The 19,210-nt window shown below is 47.6% G+C and overlaps 1 protein-coding gene and 1 long non-coding RNA gene across 2 annotated transcripts in view; one reads left to right on the plus strand and one right to left on the minus strand.

The window, feature by feature from the left end:
* The window catches only part of IGSF5 (immunoglobulin superfamily member 5), an 850,576-nt gene that overhangs the window by 790,592 nt on the left and 40,774 nt on the right, over positions 1-19,210 (minus strand). The window contains exon 2 of the mRNA XM_085621233.1: positions 13,673-13,763. The gene's annotated coding sequence lies outside the window, so the exon portion shown is untranslated. The remainder of the gene's footprint in view (positions 1-13,672; positions 13,764-19,210) is intronic.
* Positions 1-19,210, plus strand: part of LOC146801758 (uncharacterized) — a 195,848-nt gene that overhangs the window by 142,207 nt on the left and 34,431 nt on the right. The window lies entirely within an intron of this gene.

Consider the following 19,210-nt stretch of genomic DNA (forward strand, 5'->3'; position numbering starts at 1 on the left):
GGCCAATATCTCTCCTCCCGTTCCCTATTAAAATCTTGGAGAAGGCGGTGAGCAGATCCCTCTCGAGTTATCTAGAGGCCAACCGTTTGCTGGACAGGGACCAGTTCGGCTTCCGCCCTTGCCACGGAACCGAGTCTGCATTAGTCACCATGTTGGACACGTTGCGGATGCGGGCTGACACAGGGAGCACCGCTGTCCTGGTGCTCCTAGATCTGTCAGCCGCATTCGATACCGTGAGTCATGAAACACTGCTGGGACGGTTGACGGAGGTTGGGGTAGGGGGCCAAGCACTACAGTGGTTGCGTTCTTACCTAACGGGAAGGCACCAAAGGGTGACTATGGGTTCCTTCGTTTCAGAGACCACACTTGTGGACTTTGGAGTTCCACAGGGCTCTAGTATCAGCCCCATCCTGTTTAACATATATTTACAACCGCTATTTTCCATCATTAAAGCGTTCGGGGTGGAGCTGATCAACTATGCTGATGAAACCCAACTGGCCTTCTCCCTGGAAGGCAAACAGGCAGTCTCTCTGGAGCAGTTCCAAAATTGCATGAGGCAGACTACGGACTGGCTACGGAGAAACTGCCTGCAGTTCAACGGAGACAAAACAGAACTGTTGCTCTATGCACCAACAAAACAGATCCAACATCTTCCGGTGGACTTTAGGATTGCCCCGGACTCAGCTCCACTGACGCCAGTTAGCACTGTACGGAACCTGGGGGTCTTGTTCGATAATAACCTTCAGCTGGCTTCACAGGCTAGTAAAACTTCCAGTACCTGCTTTGGTCTACTGCGACTTCTACGCCGTATTCTCCCATTGCTGCCTGCACACTCCCGCAACACGGTCGTTAGAAGCATTATCCTCAGCAGACTGGATTACTGTAACTCTCTGTACCTCGGAGCCCCCCAATACATTTTGCAGGGGCTAAAGAGAGTTCAGTCAGCTGCTGCCAAGCTGGCACTTGGTCGCAAGTTTGACTCATCTTCCACCCAGGCACTCAGAGATCTACACTGGTTACCCGTTAGAGAGAGGGTCCTTTTTAAATCTCTGTGCCTGGTGCACAAAGCAATCCATGGACTAGGCCCGATCCCACTCCAGGAAAGATTTGCCTGGTATGCCCCTGTAAGGCAGCTGCGGTCATCCAAGGCCAACCTGCTGGTACAGCCCAGCTTCAAACGGGCTAGGCTAGGAGGGAGGGCATTCAGGGTGGTCGGAGCTCAAAGCTGGAATGTGCTCCCACCCGCTCTCAGACAGACGCAGTCATTGATAGAATTTAGAAGGAGCCTCAAAACCTGGCTGTTCCCAGTAGCGTGAAGTCTCCGACTTGTCTCCTCGTGCGATAAAACATCCTGTGTGGTCAGAGCGCCTGGATACCCGTAGGGTTACAGTTTTCTTTCTGCGCTATATAAATCCTTAGAATAATAATAATAATCACTCCCAATTCCCTTACTTGCCCTTTATAAATTCCATCTTATTTGTTAGAAGCCTCAATCGTCCCTTTTCTGCCCAGATCTTTGACTACTTTGATGTTCTTTTACCTTCCTTACCCTTCATAGAATTTGTTTAAATGACCTATGCTTCCCTAATTTGTATGTCACATTGGTAACAGGACTGACTGGCCCCAGCAACCTGTGCAGCTGTGCCATATCCACAAGTTAACCTTTGTAACTGAAAATTCCCCTTCTTTTCAGGTCTGGCCTAAAGACAGCTTTAGATGTCTTACCAACCTCATGTTTTCCCAAAAGTATAATACAAAAAAAATACATACACACATAGGGGAATACAAAATACATACATGCATGGTTCCTCACAATAAACCAGCTTTGGTTTATTAACGTATCCTCCTATAAATAAGCACAAAACATTAGAGTAGCTAGAGTGTTTATGTAGATTTCTAGGCTGAATTCATAACCAGCAGGTTTATGAATGACATTTCAACCCCTTTTATCTGACATGCAAGAACCCTCTCACTTGCAATCCTGAAACTGCATCTTACCACAGTAGGAGCACTGTCAGTATGCAGACACACTTAACTACAGAACAAAGCTCACTCCAACTTACAAATACTACTCTTTACCAGTGAATAAAAGTTCCTGTAAATATTAGGGTGTAATCACAAACTTTTTTTAAAACAAAAAAATCAAGAAAAGTATATAAATCTGTAATTTTGACTCATTATTATGAAGTAGCTTTGGCAAATAATGAATCCTATTGATAACAAACAAAATTGATTAAAATTGCAAAAGTGCGTATGCAAATTTGAATATTAAGGACACACCCCCCTCTGCTTGGTGCAGGTCACTTAAAGCAACTGCTTCTGACTCGAGCTGCACCTCTATTAACAACAAATGGAACTACAGCTTCATGAAAATATTTCAATGCTTTTGCAGTTGACTTGTGAAGCACACTTTGTAAGGACTAGTGGAATTGTAGCTTCATATAAGAATTTCAATGCTTTTGCATCTGACTCAATGGGGACATCCAGTAATTACTAGTCGAACAGCGGCTTCAAGTAAGAATTGCAAGACTTTTGCATTTGACTAGAAAGGGGCGCCTAGTAATGACTTGTGGAACTGCAGCCTAAAGAATGAATTTCAGTGCTTTTACATTCGTCTTTTAAGCAACACCTATTGACAACTAGTGGAACTGCAACTTGATGTAAGAATTTCAATGCTTTTGCATTTGGCTTGTGAGGGACACCTAGTAACAACTAGTGGAACTGAAGCTTCAAGTGATAATGTCATGGTTTTTGCAGCTTCATTTAACAATTTCAGTGCTTTTGTACTTGACTTGTAAGGGACACCTAGTAACTCTAGTGGAGCTAAAGATTCATGTAAGAATTTCATGGCTTTTGCATGTGACTCGCGAGAGACACCAAGTAACAACTTGTGGAACTGCAGCTTCATGTAAGAATTTCAATACTTTTGTATTCAACTTTTGAGGGACACCTAGTAACAAGTACTGGAACTGCAGCTAAAGTAAAATGTCTATGCTTTTGCATGTGACTCAAAAGGGACACCTAGTAATGGCTAGTGAAACTGCAGTTTCAAGAAAGAATGTCAATGCTTCTGCATTTGGCTTGTGAGGGACACTTAGTAACCACTAGTGGAATCACAGCTTCCTGTAAGATTTTCAATGCTTTTGCATCTGAATTGATAGGGAGATATAGTAATGACTAGTGGAACTTCTGCTTTATGTAAGAATTTCAATACTATTGCATTTGACTTATGAGAGACCCCTAGTAACAACTTGTGGAACTGCACCTTTGCGAAAGAAGTTCACAGTTTTTGCATTTGACTTGAGAGGGATACCTAGCAACAACTAGTGGACCTGCAGCTTCATGAAAGGGTTTCAAATCATTTGCATCTGACTCAAGAGTGACCTCTCATAATACCTTGAGGAACCATAGCACTGAGAAAGAATTTTGAAGAAATAGCATTTGACTCAAGAGGGACCCTTGGGGGCCAACAACTCCTCCTGTTACCTCCAGTAAGTCCCACACAGTGTGATTGCTTAGAGGTATTTGGTTGCCATGCCCCCTTACTCCACCACTCAGCAAACGCACCTCCTGGTGAACTGATGGTTGGGGGATGAAGACCCCTTGGCTCCAGAGGGTCCTTGTGGGCAAACAAGCCCTCCTGTTACCTCCAGTAAGGCCCACACAGCGGGATTGCTGAGAATTCTTAGGAGGTCATACTCCCTTTCTCCAAGACTCTGCAAACCCTCCTCCTGGCTGGGGAATGAAGTGCCCTTGGCTCCAGAGGGTCCTTGGGGGCTAATGACCCCTCCTGTTACCTCCAGTAAGACCCACACAGTGTGATTGCTTAGAGGTCTTTAGAGGCCACACACCATTCTTCCACCACTTGGCAAACACACCGTCTGGCGCACTACTGGCTGGGGATGAAGTCCACTTTACTCCTGATGGTCCTCAGGGCCAACTACCTCTCCTGTTTTCACCTGTAAGTCCCACACAGCTGGATGGTTAGGAGGCGGTTGGAGGCCACTCCTCCTTTCTCCACCACTCTGCAAACACACCTCCTGGCCAAATACTTGTTGGGGGAATGTGCAAATGTGCAGGAATTTTATATAGCACAAATCACCAAGCGGTCTCTAAGCGCTTGCTTAGGGAACCCGTCCTGGTATTCCCCTGTGAGATAACCCAGCAGGGCATCCGCAAGGTGAAAGCCAGGCATCCCACCACGAGGGGCCCATGTGGAGATTAAGCAAGCTATTGCCCAGAGTTGCAGAGTGTGAACCCATGAGTCGAGTATGCACTGGAGCGAGAATTATCAAGTCCGTGGACATTTATGGACTCAAGACCCAGCTGAGCCGGGAATTGAACCCTGGTCCCAGGATGACCTCTGCTTCCAGGTCTGCCTCCTCTAACCAGTGAGCCACACTTCTCCACTCCAATCCAGAGCACAGTTCCCCTCCCTAGGTGTGCGGGAGGTGGACGGAGACTGTACAAGCAAAGTTCCCACCCTTTCACTTTCGTCATAATAAAATCTTATCTGCATGTCCAATGTCCAGGTCATCAGTTCAGGAGATGTCAGCCACCCAGGGACAGATCGCATCTCTAATGCCCAGTTCATCAACAGATGGCATTCAGTACATTGGGTTAATAAGCCACGAGTCCGTCATTAGCGATTATTCTGATCCTTGTTGTAGTGAGGCATCGTCGCCGCTACCAGGCTGGTTGGAGGCATCTCGATGTTTACGCTTGATGGTTTTCACATAGTCTAGTGCAGATTTTGGAGTATGGAAGATCTTCGATTTTCCATCAATGTCTATGCGCAGCCGCGCAGAATAGAACATTGCATAAGGGATCTTTTCCGCGATGAGGAGCTTTTTGGTCGGTAGATATTCCTTTCTTGCCGCCTGCACAGCTGCTGTAAAATCCTGATAAAAGGTGAGTTGGTTCCCTTCATGGGTTACATTTCCCTTCTCCCTAGTCAGACGTAAGATTGTGTCGCGGTCTCTATAATGAAGCAAGCGTGCTATTATGGGTCGCGGGGGAGCTCCCGGCGGTGGTCGAGCGACAAATGTTCTATGTGCTCGTTCCACTATAAGCATCTTTGATAGATTCTCAGCACCCAATATCGCCTGTAACAGAGTTTCAATGTAGGGTTCTAGATGGCCAGTATTGGTGGATTCGGGCAGTCCCGCTATGCGTATGTTGTTACGTCTGGATCTTGCCTCCAAATCTTCGTTCTTTGCCTGTATGACAGCTAACACCTTTTCCACGGCTAGGGCTTTTTCAGCCGTTTGCTGTAGCCCATCTTCAGCTTCAGAGATGCGGGTTTCAGCTTCCCCCAGTCGCAGCGCATATTTGTCCAATTTAGTGGGCATGTGGTCCATTCTAAGGTTCAGGTTGTCTATTTTGCCGTCGATCGTTTGCAGACTGTTTTGTACAGCTAGTAGTGTCTTCTCAATGGCATTGAGACTATCTGAGGGAGCATCAACCTCCAAATCCGAGGCCACCTGCTGCCTGGATTTGCTGGACTTGCGTGGTTCGAATGTTAAACGGGGCTGGTTTTGCTCGGTCTTCCCCATTTTTGTAGCACCGGACGGCGTGTAGCTTCTACCTGTGGGACAAGAAGTGTAAGCAACTCTCGCACTCGACACCACGGCCTTCGCGATAATGCACCACACCAGTCAGCAGCAGCACAGGCACAGTATCACCTCCTACGCAGGGCCTTGATGTCACTCCAGTAGCTGGGTTTCCGCCGCACTGATTGAGGTATTAGATCAGGCAGACCTTCTCGGTCAATACAGCGTGTCGGCAAGGCCCCATCAAGTTAGTCAGAGACTGCGGGCAATATCAGGCGTCAGTGCAGTACATAAAAAGGGCAGCTAGACTCGCACAATCCCTGTGGCAGTTGTGCTAGGCTCTGGTTTGGCTTACACCTCCAGCTCTAATCGACGTGCTAGCGCTCAAAGTGTCTATACTCTGCAGATTCTGTTACCACCACTCGCTTCAGTTTCGCTCTCCCAGCACCGTGTTTCAAGCGTAGACGTTGGCATCCTATCAAGTATGCTAGGCCGCAATCGAAATCACCCCAAGCTCATTACTGCACATGTGCAGTCATCCAGCTGGTTGTCAGTAGCGTATGTGGTGAGTGGGTGGCCGTTGGAGTATGCGGTCGGGAGTCAGGCGTCTTCACTGGCACCCGCTACCAGTCACAGTCCAGGCATCTTGGGAGGTCTGTGTGTGATCGCCGGCAGCAACCCCAGGCCGTCGATTCTCCGCCCCACACTTAGGCGCGCAGTATCCACTTTGTGCCACAATGCACTGGCCACAGGGGCACACGCGTCTTGATAGGAGCCCCCGCAGGCGAGCTCTCCACCGCAGAAGTGCTCGGCGCGATCACCTTCATGGGCTCTTCCGAGCGTAGGGCCGTGCGCGACGTGCAAGTATTAGGCTCATACCTCGGGGACAAATGGAGCAGGTGCCTGCTCCCTGTGTCTTTCTAACACTGGCATGCAGTCGGTATTATTTGCTGGGGGCTCACAGGTTACAGCATGGGTCACACGCACCGTATGCAGTCTTCAATGCAGGTCTCCAGCCGGTCGGCGCCGCCATCTTGTTCGCGTTTTTAGGCTCCCATACTAAAGGTGAAAACTGGCAGTTGCACAGAGTTCCCGCTCCTCCACATCAGCCAGGGGCCTCCTGCAGCACATTTCTGTTATTTTTATACACTTTCTGTCGTGGGAACAGCAGGATTTTAGATATGATTTGCTCCGTCCGGCGGAGCTGTGTTATAACGCAGCCATCTCGCTTTGCGCCCTCTAGCGCCCCCCCTGAGATGCGAAGACTTGGTTCGTCATCGAAGAAGCCTGTTTTTTCCCTGTAGAATTGGAGAGGGAGACAACAAACTGACCCTTAGAGATTTCTTAAAGTGTCCACAGAAGGTAGGCTGGATTCAGTAGGGCAGCTCACAGCAACAGAAGGGTCCTAGTGCAGCAACAGCAGGCCTAGGTTGCAAGCAAGAAGGTCAGCAGGGCAGACTTCACAGTTGGGCAACCCAGAGTTCCAGAAGTGATCTGAAGAGTTTGGTCTGAGTAAGCCCACTTTGAAGTGGGAGAAGCTTCCGGAGTCCTTCCCCAACAGAGGTGTCCTTCCTCTCTATCCTGTCCCTAGGTTGTCTGGGGGCAAAAAAGAACATTGTAAAACCGAGATGGCCCATCCTGCCAACACTTATTCCCCCTTTGTCTCACTATCCGGTAGTAAAACATAAAAACAAACTGCCAGTGACACCTGGTCATGTGACCCAGGATACAGGCCGCAGGCACCAAATGGCTGGGACAAGAAAAATGGCAACTTTCTAAAAGTGGCATTTTCAGCATTGTGACTTAAGATCCAACTTTACAACTAAAGAGGGTTTTAAATTACAATTCTTTAGACACCATACTTAACATTCCTGCCTGCTCCCAATTGAAATGTATTACTTATTAAATGAGATAAGGTAACCCAATGGGAGAGGTAGTCCCAATGGGAGAGGTAGGCCTTGCAGTGATGAAAAACAAAGGTAAGAGTTTTTCACTACCAGGGCAAGTAAAAGTTAAAAGTACATGTCCTACTTTTTAAGTACACTGCACCCTGCCCTATGGGCTGTTTAGTGCCTACCCTACTGGTGACTTATATGTATTAAAAAGGAAGTTTTGGGCCTGGCAAAAGGTTTATGTTGCAAGGTCATAGTGGTAGTTTAAAGCTATTTGCAACTGGAAGAATGCATTTTCCTAAGTACCAAACCCATTTTGCAATTCAGTAACCTATAACCTAAAATGGGTTAGAAATTTGGTATTAGGAAGGGGTGTGTTAAGGGCGTCCCTTCCTAACAGTGGCTCTCATTGTCTGTAAGAATGTTTTGCGACTGAAATGCGGTCGCAAAACATTAGCTTTTTATCACCAAATTCAATTTAGTGGTAACCCATTCGCAAACAGAAAGGGGTCCCCAGGAGATCCCTTCCCCTTTGTGAATGCATGCAAAAACGTTTTTTAAGGGCAGACAGTAATACCACAGACCACTGCCTACTCGTAAATAATGAAACTGAAGCATTTCATTTTTATTTTTGAAACACATCCCGTTTTTCTTCAAGGAATTTGGGCTGCATTTTTCAAAAAGCATGCTGCTTTATTTAAAAACAAACACAGTCATGGTGGTCTGCTGATGCCAGCAGGCCACCATTCCTGTGTTTTTAGCTGTTGTATCCTAGCTACGTGTCCTAGCAACATGTACTGTATTCTTTCCATGGTTACCAGCACCGGAGTTCTTGAGCTGGACCAGGAGAGGGAGGAGTCAGTTGCTGATGAAAGGACGTCTCTAGGGGCTGTACCAGTGAACTTCAATAAATTTATTGCTTAAATACCTTGTCTGCGCTTCTTAAAAGTGGCTACGAGGATGGGATGCATTTTCCCTGAAGGCAGACTAATAGGAGACGCTATGTATGGACAGCCCCTAGATTTTCACGATTAACAGATTTTTCAGAGGGTGCCTCTCTCACCTGTGTAGTGTAATTACTCTACCTCACCAAAGACGTGCTGTTATGCGAGGATAGTCGGAGTGGAGACTGGCATCGCCAAGTATAGACTGACATTGCCAATACAACAAGAATCCTAGCTACCTGTCTGCACTAAAGGTGTATGTGGAAGTAACTCCGATACCTGTAAATTCAGTAAGGTTATGTTTGTGTGACCTTGTGCTGCATGTGCACGAATCCTTCGCCTGAATTTGTCCTAACCTCGGTGGATGGCTGTGAACTGTGGAGCCTTGCTGCATTTATGCGGTTGACAGGAAATTTCCAAGTGTGGGCAAGCGTCTGACGACCGGGCTGTTTGATTTACTTCATAATATCTGGCCAATTGAACGCTGGTCGGCTGCTTCTAGCCCAGAGGATACCGTTGGTTCGAGAGCTCTAATACCTATGCTATTTGCTACTATTGTTACTGTTTAAAATTCAACTCACCAGCTGCTGCTCGTGTGCTTTGCTTGCGTTGGATTTCCTGTGTGTGCGTCGTCACGAGTATTCCGCTGCGGAACTCAGGAGATCTTGCACGTCACAAGTGCATTGCAGTGTGGGAGCCACGCTGTGTTGTGACGTGCGATCCAATTACGCCTCACTACACACAGCGTGTGATTGTCATAGTAACCCAGTACAAGTGCTACAACGTGATTGAGGAAACTGTTTCAGCATATTAAAGATGCTCCAGCAAGTGAATATTGAATTATCAGCGAACAATTCGAGTAGACTGAGCCATATTACAATGGCATGAGTACAATTTTGAAGAGTCCACCTATAAAGAATATTATCCCTGTGCAGACTACGGTGACTTTTGTCTTTCTTTTCAGAACCAGTACCTATTACTATGATTGTTATCAATATTGATGCACCATTAGTTTTGTATTATTGTTAATGTTTACTCACCAGAACCCTCGTAGGTATAAATTATATATTATATATTTATATTTCACATCTAGCAAATACTAACGGTATGGACATGTCAGCCATCATAGCCCGTCCCAAATTTCTACAAAGTTCAGGAGAAGCCACCTTACCCTGGGAATATTGGATAGAGTCCTTTGAGACATAATTAGAGGCCATCGGTGGAGAGGATTTAATTGCTTCCAGGAAAGTGGCACTACTTAAACATAATTTAGGAATAGAGGAAAGAAAATTATTAAAAACTCTACATATTGTCAATTTAGACAAGAGACAAGTCATTCCGGGGGAGAAGACAAGTGAGGTAGATGTACATTACGATGAGATAGTTCCTATTGATGAGTAATCAAGGCACTAGAAGAAAACTATGGCAAAAAAGTTAGCATTGTAGTAGAAAGGCACAAATTTTTCTCTTGCTCCCAATTACCCGGAGAGTCCGTAGAACTGTACATCTCTGTATTGAGAACCCTGGCTGCCACCTGTAAATTCAGAGACCTACGTGAGGAGATTATAAGGGATCAATTTATAAATAGAACGAGCAATATCAAAATCCAAGAAAGATTACTGGATATGAAGGAACCTTCCTTACAAAAAACTATAGAAGTAGCAAGGCGGGTTGAGAACACTTCAAAATATGTCAGAGTTAAGCTCAGAAAAGGTGGTCACATCCAAGGTGTGTGCTTTAAAGAAGAGTTCTGTTAAAAAGAAGGAAATTTTATCTAAGGAAGGAGTAAAACCTAAAAGAAAATTATTGGCTGCAATTACTAATGCACCATCACCTCGAGACAAGGAGCAGTTGCCCTCATTTCTGGGCCTTGTGGAATTTTATTCCAAGGTTGTTCAACATTTTGCTGACAAAGTCCATATTCTCAGGACATTAATGAAAAAGGGTGTCAAGTTCGAATGGACAGATGAGTGTCAAAAAGTCTTTATCTCCATCAAAGAACCCTTTGAAATCCTTTAATCCATCACATCATAGCATAATTGTAGTGGATGCCAGTGCATATGGCCTAGGAGCAGTGCATATGCAAAAACATGAAGGACATGAAGAGTGGTAGCCTTTGCATCTCGTACCCTCAAGGGTGCAGAGACTACATACTCGGTTATTGAAAAGGAAGCACTTGCATGTTGGTGGGGGGTGAGCTACTTCAAAACATACGTCTGGGGGACTCATTTTGAAATTAGGTCTGATCATAAATCTCTTTTAGAATTGTTCACAACCAGAGAGCTGCTAAAGCAACTCTCAGAATCGCCAAATGGCTATACAGGCTTCAAGGGTATGACTTTTCATTACAGTATGTTCCAGGCAGTCGGCATGTCAATGCCGATTGCCTGTCCCGTTTACCATTAGAATGCGATGACGATGATGTCGACTCCAATGATGATTGTGTAGTAGCAAGTGTAGCGGAGTCGTGTGAAAGTGCCATATCCATTGATGAGTGGAAGGTTGCAGTGACGAATGATCCCACACTCAAGCAGTGGCGGCTGGTGCATAGAGGGCGCAAGAGCGGCACCCCACAAATACTACGGACAGAAAGAGAAGCTGCTCTTTGAAGCTTCGATCGTCCGAAAAGTCAACCCACATTACGGACTGAATTGTCACTTTGATTCTTTTCATATCTTTGTCCTCTGCTGCTAACATACAAATCGCGCATGTCAGCAGTAAAGGGGAGGGGTAATTTGCAGGGCTCTATCTAAGAATTGTGCATGGTGAGGGGCGCATTTCATTTCAGCCTTCTCACACATTCACAACTCCATAGACATGCAGCGCATGCTCAAAGCAGTGCAGCATGTCTAAACATAGGAGCGTGCTCGGGCGCTGACCCATTTTTCGCAACATCGCCCCAGGCCCAATAAGAAGTCAGGATAAAGCTGATTGAATGATTGAGACCCAGCTAGATTCTGAGACCTAATAGGAAAGCATCAGTCGGCAGGCTGAGGCTCCTGACTAGAGAAGAAACTTGTTTATTTGTGTGCTGCGCTTTCTACGTTCAACGCATATACAAGGAAAGTGAACATTTTATTTATTATGTCATGAAGGAATGGCTGGCTACAAAGTGGGTGATTCATAATATTCGGGGGTGTAGTCATGGGTCAGTGCACAGTACACGTCGCACACCGGCACCCTCTCCAAAGTCAGAAGCTGTGCTCAGCCTCTGGCCATTACGGCCATGAACCGTGTTGCGCAACTTCTACGTCGCACGCGGGACTGTGTTTGCCAATCATGGTTGTTGCACAATAAAATGATGAGCTATGATGGACGCTGAGTCTCGGACCTGGTTCACCTGAAGAGAACCAGGTTCGAGTATCGGCGTCATCGGCTCAACATCCTGTGATTCTGGGCAAATCACTTAATGGGCAAATCACTTAATTGAATCATCATATTTTAATCTCCCGGTGCCTAAAAAAAAGTAAGTTTGTTCCCTCATGGACTTTGCGAAGTTCACATTGCCTGCACACCACACTGCTTGACTTTGCAAGACTTTTTGTTTGAGGACACTGACTGGCTGTGTCCTCCGTGTATACTGACTGGCGCACGCATGTAAAGCCGGCCGCACTAATATGTTCGGGTCGCGTTCCCGCTATATAAAAATTAACACTCTTTGAAGTGCAGAGTGACTCTGCACTTCAAAGAGTGTTAGTGTTTATATAGCGGGAACGGAGACTGATGCAGACACTGTTTCTGAAGCTGGGCCCTGCTGGCACGCACCCAAGAGGTGAGTGCCAGCACCGCCTAGCTTCAGAAACATTTCTATTTACAAGGAAAGTAATGTTTCTGAAGCTAGGCCCTGCTCTGCTGGCACGCTGCGCACCGCTGAAAAGCATACACGCTGCGTGCCAGCAGGGCCTAGCTTCAGAAACATAACTTCTTGTAGATAGAAATCGAATTCTATCTACAAGAAAAGTTATGTTGCTGAAACTCGGCCCTGCTCTGCTGGCATGCACCTCTGAAGCACGCACCTCGGAAAAGCATACATCCTTCATGCCAGCTGTTATAAGTTTTCATGCACGGGGAGATTACATAATGTGCCCACAATAACAAGCTGCTGAACTGGGGTTGGATTCATACTTGGTTCCCCAGTTGCATATTCAGCAGCTTTAGCTAGGTCACATCTTCTCCCGTGTGCTAACAGAAGTGCAAAGTTTTCAAGATGAGTCAGATTGCAGGGTGCTTTACAATGTAAAAGGAGATTAGAAAAGGAATTTGACGTACTTTATTTCCAGTTGGTGTAGGCCTGCTCTATTGTGGAATTAGAGCATAAAGAAAAGGTGTACGGTGGACTAGCCATGAAGATCAGAGTGACGGGCAGAGAGGGTTCTACAAGCACTCAGGTTAACCGGATGTGTAGTAGGTACATTAACTCTCTTCAATCTGTTTTGGAGCGGAAGGCCCTGATACAGGATTGGCACTTTCACAATTGCTTTATTAATCTTCTTGCTTTCTCAAATTTGCTTGAAAAAGCACCATTTGCCTACTGTTTTTCAAAAAAATTAATGGGGGAGGACCCCGGACCTCCTTAAGTCATTCAGGCTCGCGCGCTACGCATGCTCACCACAGTGCGCTCCACCATAAGTTTTACGCCTCACCAATTTAAAATCTCACCAGCCGCCACTGCACTCAAGGAGCTACTGATTGAGTTGTCAAATCCGTCTGGCCCCTGTTTTATTCTTAGGAAAAGATTTGGAGAATATTGGACGGTTTGGACAGAACTGTCGATAGTGGATGGTGTTATGCGTAGAAGTGGAAGACTAGTGGTTCCGGCAGGCTTGCAACCCAAACTACTTAGATTACTTCATGAAGGACACAGTGGTATGTCTGGAATGAAGAGGAAGGCCGGAGAAACATTTTGGTGGCTAGGGATGGACAGGAACATAGAAGAGCATGTGTGTGGATGTATTGAGTGCATGTGCAGTGACAAAACCCATCGGGTAGAGGAATCGCCAATCTTCTCCACTAATTTTCTGAGCAGACCATGAGAAAAAGTTGACATGGATATCTGCGGCCCATTTACGGCCAAGGGAGTTGTCAACAAGTACACCGTAGTGCTAATTGATCACCACTCTAAATGGCCAGAAGTAGCATTTACTGGAGACATTAAAGCCTACAACGTCATCGAATACTGTGACCAAATTTTTCGTAGGGAAGGTTGTCCTGACATGTTAGTCACGGATAATGGACCCCAGCTAATGAATTCAAAACATACCTTACCAAAATGGGCATCACTTACCATACTACCGCCGTTTATAACCCCAGGGAAAACGGTCTTGATGAGAGATTCAACAGAGTCTTGAAGGAGTGTATTCAATGGTCTGAAGGGTCTGTAGGAGATTGCAAGGAGGCAGTTAAGGAAATGTTGTGGAGTTACCGTACCACACCCCATTCCGTCACCAAAGAATCCCCATTCAGACTTCTCAAGGGCAGACAACCAGGAACGAGGGTTGCTCCTGAGTGAATGTTCAAAGATTATTCACGACTGGTGTGCAACAAGAATCTAGAGCATAAAGTCAAGAAACATCAGGAGAAATATGTGTGCAGTCACAATGACAAATTAAAAAGGGGCAATCGTGTGTTTGTTGTTGGAGAGTGGGTGAGGACGTATAGCTCAGGTTCTCAAAAAAGAGGTCTGTCTAAATGGTCAGTGCCCAAACGTATAATCAAGGTTGTTGGTAACAGTGTTTGGCTGAGTGATGGCAGGAGGTCGAATACTCGGAGTATCACGTTGTGTAATGCAGTGGAATTAAATGATTGGTTGGAAAAAACGGGTGACTGTGAAATGGAGAAAAGCAGTGATGATGTAAGAATTAACAAACATGTCAGGAAAGTCCCAAAATGGCACAGTGACTATGTATACCATTGATTTACCAAGTTCCTCTATTATATCTTTGTTTTCTTCAATCTTATGTTCACCTCATTGTATGTTGGTTTCCATACCATGTTGAATTATCTCTTGTATAATATTCCTTGTATTTTGTTTTGTTTTATTAAAGAAAGAAGATATGTTGTATCTTAGCTCCATGTCCTAGCAACATGCACTGCATTCTTTCCATGGTTACCAGCACCAGAGTTCTGGAGCTGGACCAGGAGAGGGAGGAGACAGTTGCTGATGAAAGGACGTGTCTAGGGGCTTTACCAGTGAACTTCAATAAAGTTCTTACTTAAATACCTTGTCTGCGCTTCTTAAAATTAGCGGTTCCCAATAGTTCGCAAATTGTGACCTACCTCATCATTATTAGTGAGGTAGGTCAATTGAGACCTGTTAGACCTGTCAGCCCTTTGGGTGGTCCCTCCTCATCATTATTTATTTTGTCCCACTTTTGCCTCAAACCCTGTTTGAATTTTTCCTTTTTGGGAACCACCAGACTTTTTAGTGTTGCTGCAGATTCAGGGAGCCATTTTACCTACCCCTGAAACTTCTGTCTGAGGGCCTGGAGCACAAAATGGTGGCCACCTGTGACATCACCAGCATCCACTGGAACCTACCAGCACCTTCCAGAACATTCCAGAACCCTGTGACAGTTGGAGGCGGTTTGGAATGTTGGGGAGTTAAGAGGGAGAGTTGGCAGTTGGAGTTGGCAGTTGGCACCTGACTGGTGAAGAGAGAGCAGCACAACAGTGAAGGAGGAAGGAGTGAAGCAGCAGGGGTGGAAACTTGTGCCTGGAGTGGGGTCCATAAACCCACCCTTGATACTTGTCCCTACTGATGGATCCCAGCCTATAGCCCTGTGTGGGAAGAAGACAGAAAAACTCATCCTAAGGACCTGAACAGCAGGAACAGGCCTTAGAAGCAGAAAGCAGCAAGATCCTGACCTGGAAACTGGTTTCCCTGGAGTCCGGCGTCGAGTAGCCTAAGACCTGGAGCCCGAGGTGGAGAAGCGGCGCTGACTGAAGAAGCAGACGTCGTACCCGGAGCCGCCTGAGGTCGTGAGAGGGCGCCGACGGAGGTCGTGAGGAATACCAGAGGTCGAGGAGGAAGTGAACCGAGGTCGAGCGAGCGGCGTCATCGGAGGAGTGAAGTCCGCCCTCCGGAGTCGTCGGAGACCGAGGTGAGGTGAACCGGAGGTCGGGAGTGAGGATCGCACTCCGGAGTCGCCCGGAACCTGAGAGGAGGAGCACCGGAGGTCGGGGGTGAGGATCGCACCCCGGAGTCGCCGGAAGTCGACATCGAGGCCAGGCCGGCCGACGTCATCGGAGCCGAGAGCGCCATCGGACCGGAGCCGCCCGAAGTCGACACCGAGTAGAGACTGCCCGACGCCGTCGAATCGGAGGTCGAGATTGAACCGAGGCCGCCGACATCGGACCGGAACCGCCTACCGGCGTCGTCAAAGAACTGACATTGTGCCGAGGCCGCCGAGACCGAACCGGAACCGCCTCACGGCGTCGACACGACTCCAGCGGCGTCGGAACATCAGAAAAAGGGCAGTAAGTGGAGTAGAGGGCGCCTAAGGCCCTGTGGAGACCTGAGAGACTGCTCTAAGGGGCTAGGGAGGTGCTGAAACCAACCTGACTGTGCCTGGGGTGAACTGGGACTAACCTAGAGAGGTTGTGTGGAGAGAGAAAGCCAGGGCACTGGTATTCCCCCCTTTGATCTACCTCAGTTTAGGCCTCAGCCTTGTCCCAGCCAGGGAGTAGCCCCCCCCCCTCAAGCCTTCCACAACCCTACAAGCTGTGCCTGGGCCAAATCAGCCCTTAGGAATTGAAAAGTCATCTGATTACATGAGTGTTGCTGTATACTTTTAATTATTTATTGGGGGTACTGTATTTATTGAGTTTTTTACCTATTTATTGCTTCACTATATTTATAGGTCCACAGGACTTGATGGTGTACAATATTTATTGGTACAGTATTTATTGCCTCAAAATATTTAATTGCCTGTATTACCTGCACTGATATTTATGTCCCTTGTATTTATGATCATCCCTATTTATTGAATCTTCAGATAATATTTATTTGACCTGCACTATTTAAAATTTGTATATTGTGATTGACCTATTCATTTTTCCAATCAGCAACTAAGAGAAAAAGATAAAGAAAGAATATTTTCATAATTTTTACGGTGTAGAGTCGTTTTTGGAACGGATGCACGCATGGTTATTGTATGGGTATATTGTATGCTTAGCACTGCGCCTGTTTCCTGACCACTCGAGCCAAGCTACCACAGTGTGTCCGGAAGACCACCACCACCCCTTCTAGTGTGGGAGTGGTTTTCCAACATAAATTGGTGTTCAGTGGTGGGATAGAGCTGTGCCTACATATACTCAACAATAACTGTGGGTAGTCCATAGGCCTACACCGGGAGTTTTCTCAAAGCGGCCTTCCTAATTGTGGGATTTTGTTTTTTCCAAATTTACTCTGGTGGTGGGAGGAGGTATTATTAAAGGTACCCCCCTGCATTGTTACTGCACAAAACCTGTCCTCTAACCTGAGTGGGCGAGATGGAGTTTGTACTAGAAAATCTAGAAACGTACACTGTGGCCCAACTCAGGGAGTTTTGCCAGCGGGAGGGGGTGTACTGTCCCCCAGGAGCAAAGAAGGGTGCACTCCAAACCAGCTTAAGGGCTTGGGGGGAGGCACGCAGGGAAAGCAAGGCTGAGGAGGAAGACAGGGATGGAGAGCCTGACCCCGAGGGGGCTGAGATGTACCAACCTGAGGTGGGGAACCTGTCAGCAGGGCCCAGGACACTTTCTAGGAAGGGCAGCACTGTCTCTAGTGGGGGCTTATCCGAAGTGGAGTTAGCAGATCGGAGGGAGAAAAGACAGCTCACATGGGACTTAGCAAAGCTGGAGAAGGAGAAGGAGGAACAGAGGATGGCTCATGAGACGGAGAAACAGAAGATGGCTCATGAGATAAGACTGAAAGAGATAGAGCTTCAGATCCTAAGAATTGGGGCACCAACTGTTCCTAATGGTGGCAGCAAAGACCAAGAAATCACCAGGGAATCCAAACCTTACCTGCCAAAGGACATAGTAGCTAGCTATGGGGCGGGTGACGACATCGCCAAGTGGCTAGCAGCCTATGAGGTCTCGTTGAGGGCCCATGGGGTTCCAGTGAAGTATTGGGGAGGAGGATTGTATAGGTACATGCCTCCAGCTGGTAGGGATGCTTTATTGGCCCTCGAAGAGGATGAGCAGACCCACTACCCCACCATGAAACTGGCGCTCATCAGAAAGTTTGGACTAACACCTGAAAAGTACAGACAGAAGTTCAGGGGTAGTCACAAGCTGGGCACACAGAATTGGGTGGACTTCCTGGACTATGCAAAGAAGGCACTGGAAGGTTGGATTCAGGGCAGTGAAGTAAGGAACTACGAGGAGCTGTTTGACCTAGTACTGAAGGAACACCTACTCGAGAAATGTTTCCCTGAACTGCGGCAACACCTGGTGGATAGCAAGCTGACCAGCCCCCGGAAGCTTGCTGAGGAGGCGGACATTTGGGCTAGTACCCGGGTGTCCACAAGGGGGACTGGAGGGGATACTCAAAAGGCCGGACAGGGCGCCCCCCAGAAGAAAGAAGGAGGGGAAAAGAAAAAGGAGTTCTCCAAAGGCCCCCAAAATAACTTCCAAGGGAAGGGAACAGGATTCACCTCTAAGGCTAACCCACCCAGAAACCCTAATCCTGGCCAGAGTCAGCAGCCAAGGGTTGTCCATTGCTATGAGTGCGGTGGCGTTGGACACTATAAAGGAGATCCGAAGTGTCAGAAACGATCACCCCCTCCCACTGGAGGAAAGACCCCCGGAGTAGCTAGTGTAGTGCTCGGGGAGGAGATGCCCTTAACTAAGGGAAGGGAGTGGGCGGGTGTCACTTTAGTGTCCCTGGGAGAACGGGAGATGGTTCCCAAGATCCAGGTGCCCGCAAATACCGCAAAGTATGGGCAGTGGATCACCATCAACGGCCAAAGAGGGGAGGCTCTGAGAGACACAGGAGCCAGTATGACTATGGTGCGTAGCCAACTGGTGTCTCCAGAGCAGGTAATTCCCGATGTACTCCACCCAGCCGCGATGGCTGACGGCAGAACAGGCCACTATCCCGTGGCCGAGGTTCCCTTTGAATGGGGGGGGGTTGCAGGTTCACTTCGAGTTGCCGTAAGCCCTGCCGTGCCAGTCGATTGTCTGCTGGGCAATGACATGGAGCACAACGCTTGGAAGGAGGTCGAATACCGGACTCACACCGAGATGCTGGGTACACCTGACTGGGCCTGTGTTAGCACAAGGTCCGAGACTACCCGAAGAGGGAGTTCATTCCGGCTGGAGCCTGGAACAAAGGCCCAGCCAGCTGCCAGTCAAGGGAAGAACCGAGGACAGGAGGAGCCTGCCTCGGCGTCTCCACCCCGTAGGACGGATAGGCCACCGGAGGTGGTGGGCCAGGAGTCTGCGGAGGGGGACGTTACCAACCTGGAGGACTTACCCATCCCGGCCGAGTGGCACGTGGAGGGAGGCCCGTCCAGGGAGGAATTCTGCCAGGGGCAGAGGGAGTGCCCTACCCTTGAGGGGCTAAGGCGACAGGCCGAAGCCCAGGCAGCAGGGAACGTTGAAGGGAACTACAGTGTTTACTGGGAGGATGGCCTCCTCTACAGTGAACCCAAGGCACCCCTACATGGATCGTCACGAGCCTTGGTAGTTCCTCAACGTTATCGAGCCTTCCTTCTGGAGTTGGCTCACGAGATACCATTGGCAGGACACCTGGGGCAAGACAAGACCTTCGCCCGTCTTGTCCCACACTTTTATTGGCCTCAGATGAAAGTGTCGTCCGATACCTACTGCCGGACAT

This window comes from Triturus cristatus, chromosome 8, assembly GCF_964204655.1.
Source record: "Triturus cristatus chromosome 8, aTriCri1.1, whole genome shotgun sequence".
NCBI lineage: Eukaryota > Metazoa > Chordata > Amphibia > Caudata > Salamandridae > Triturus > Triturus cristatus.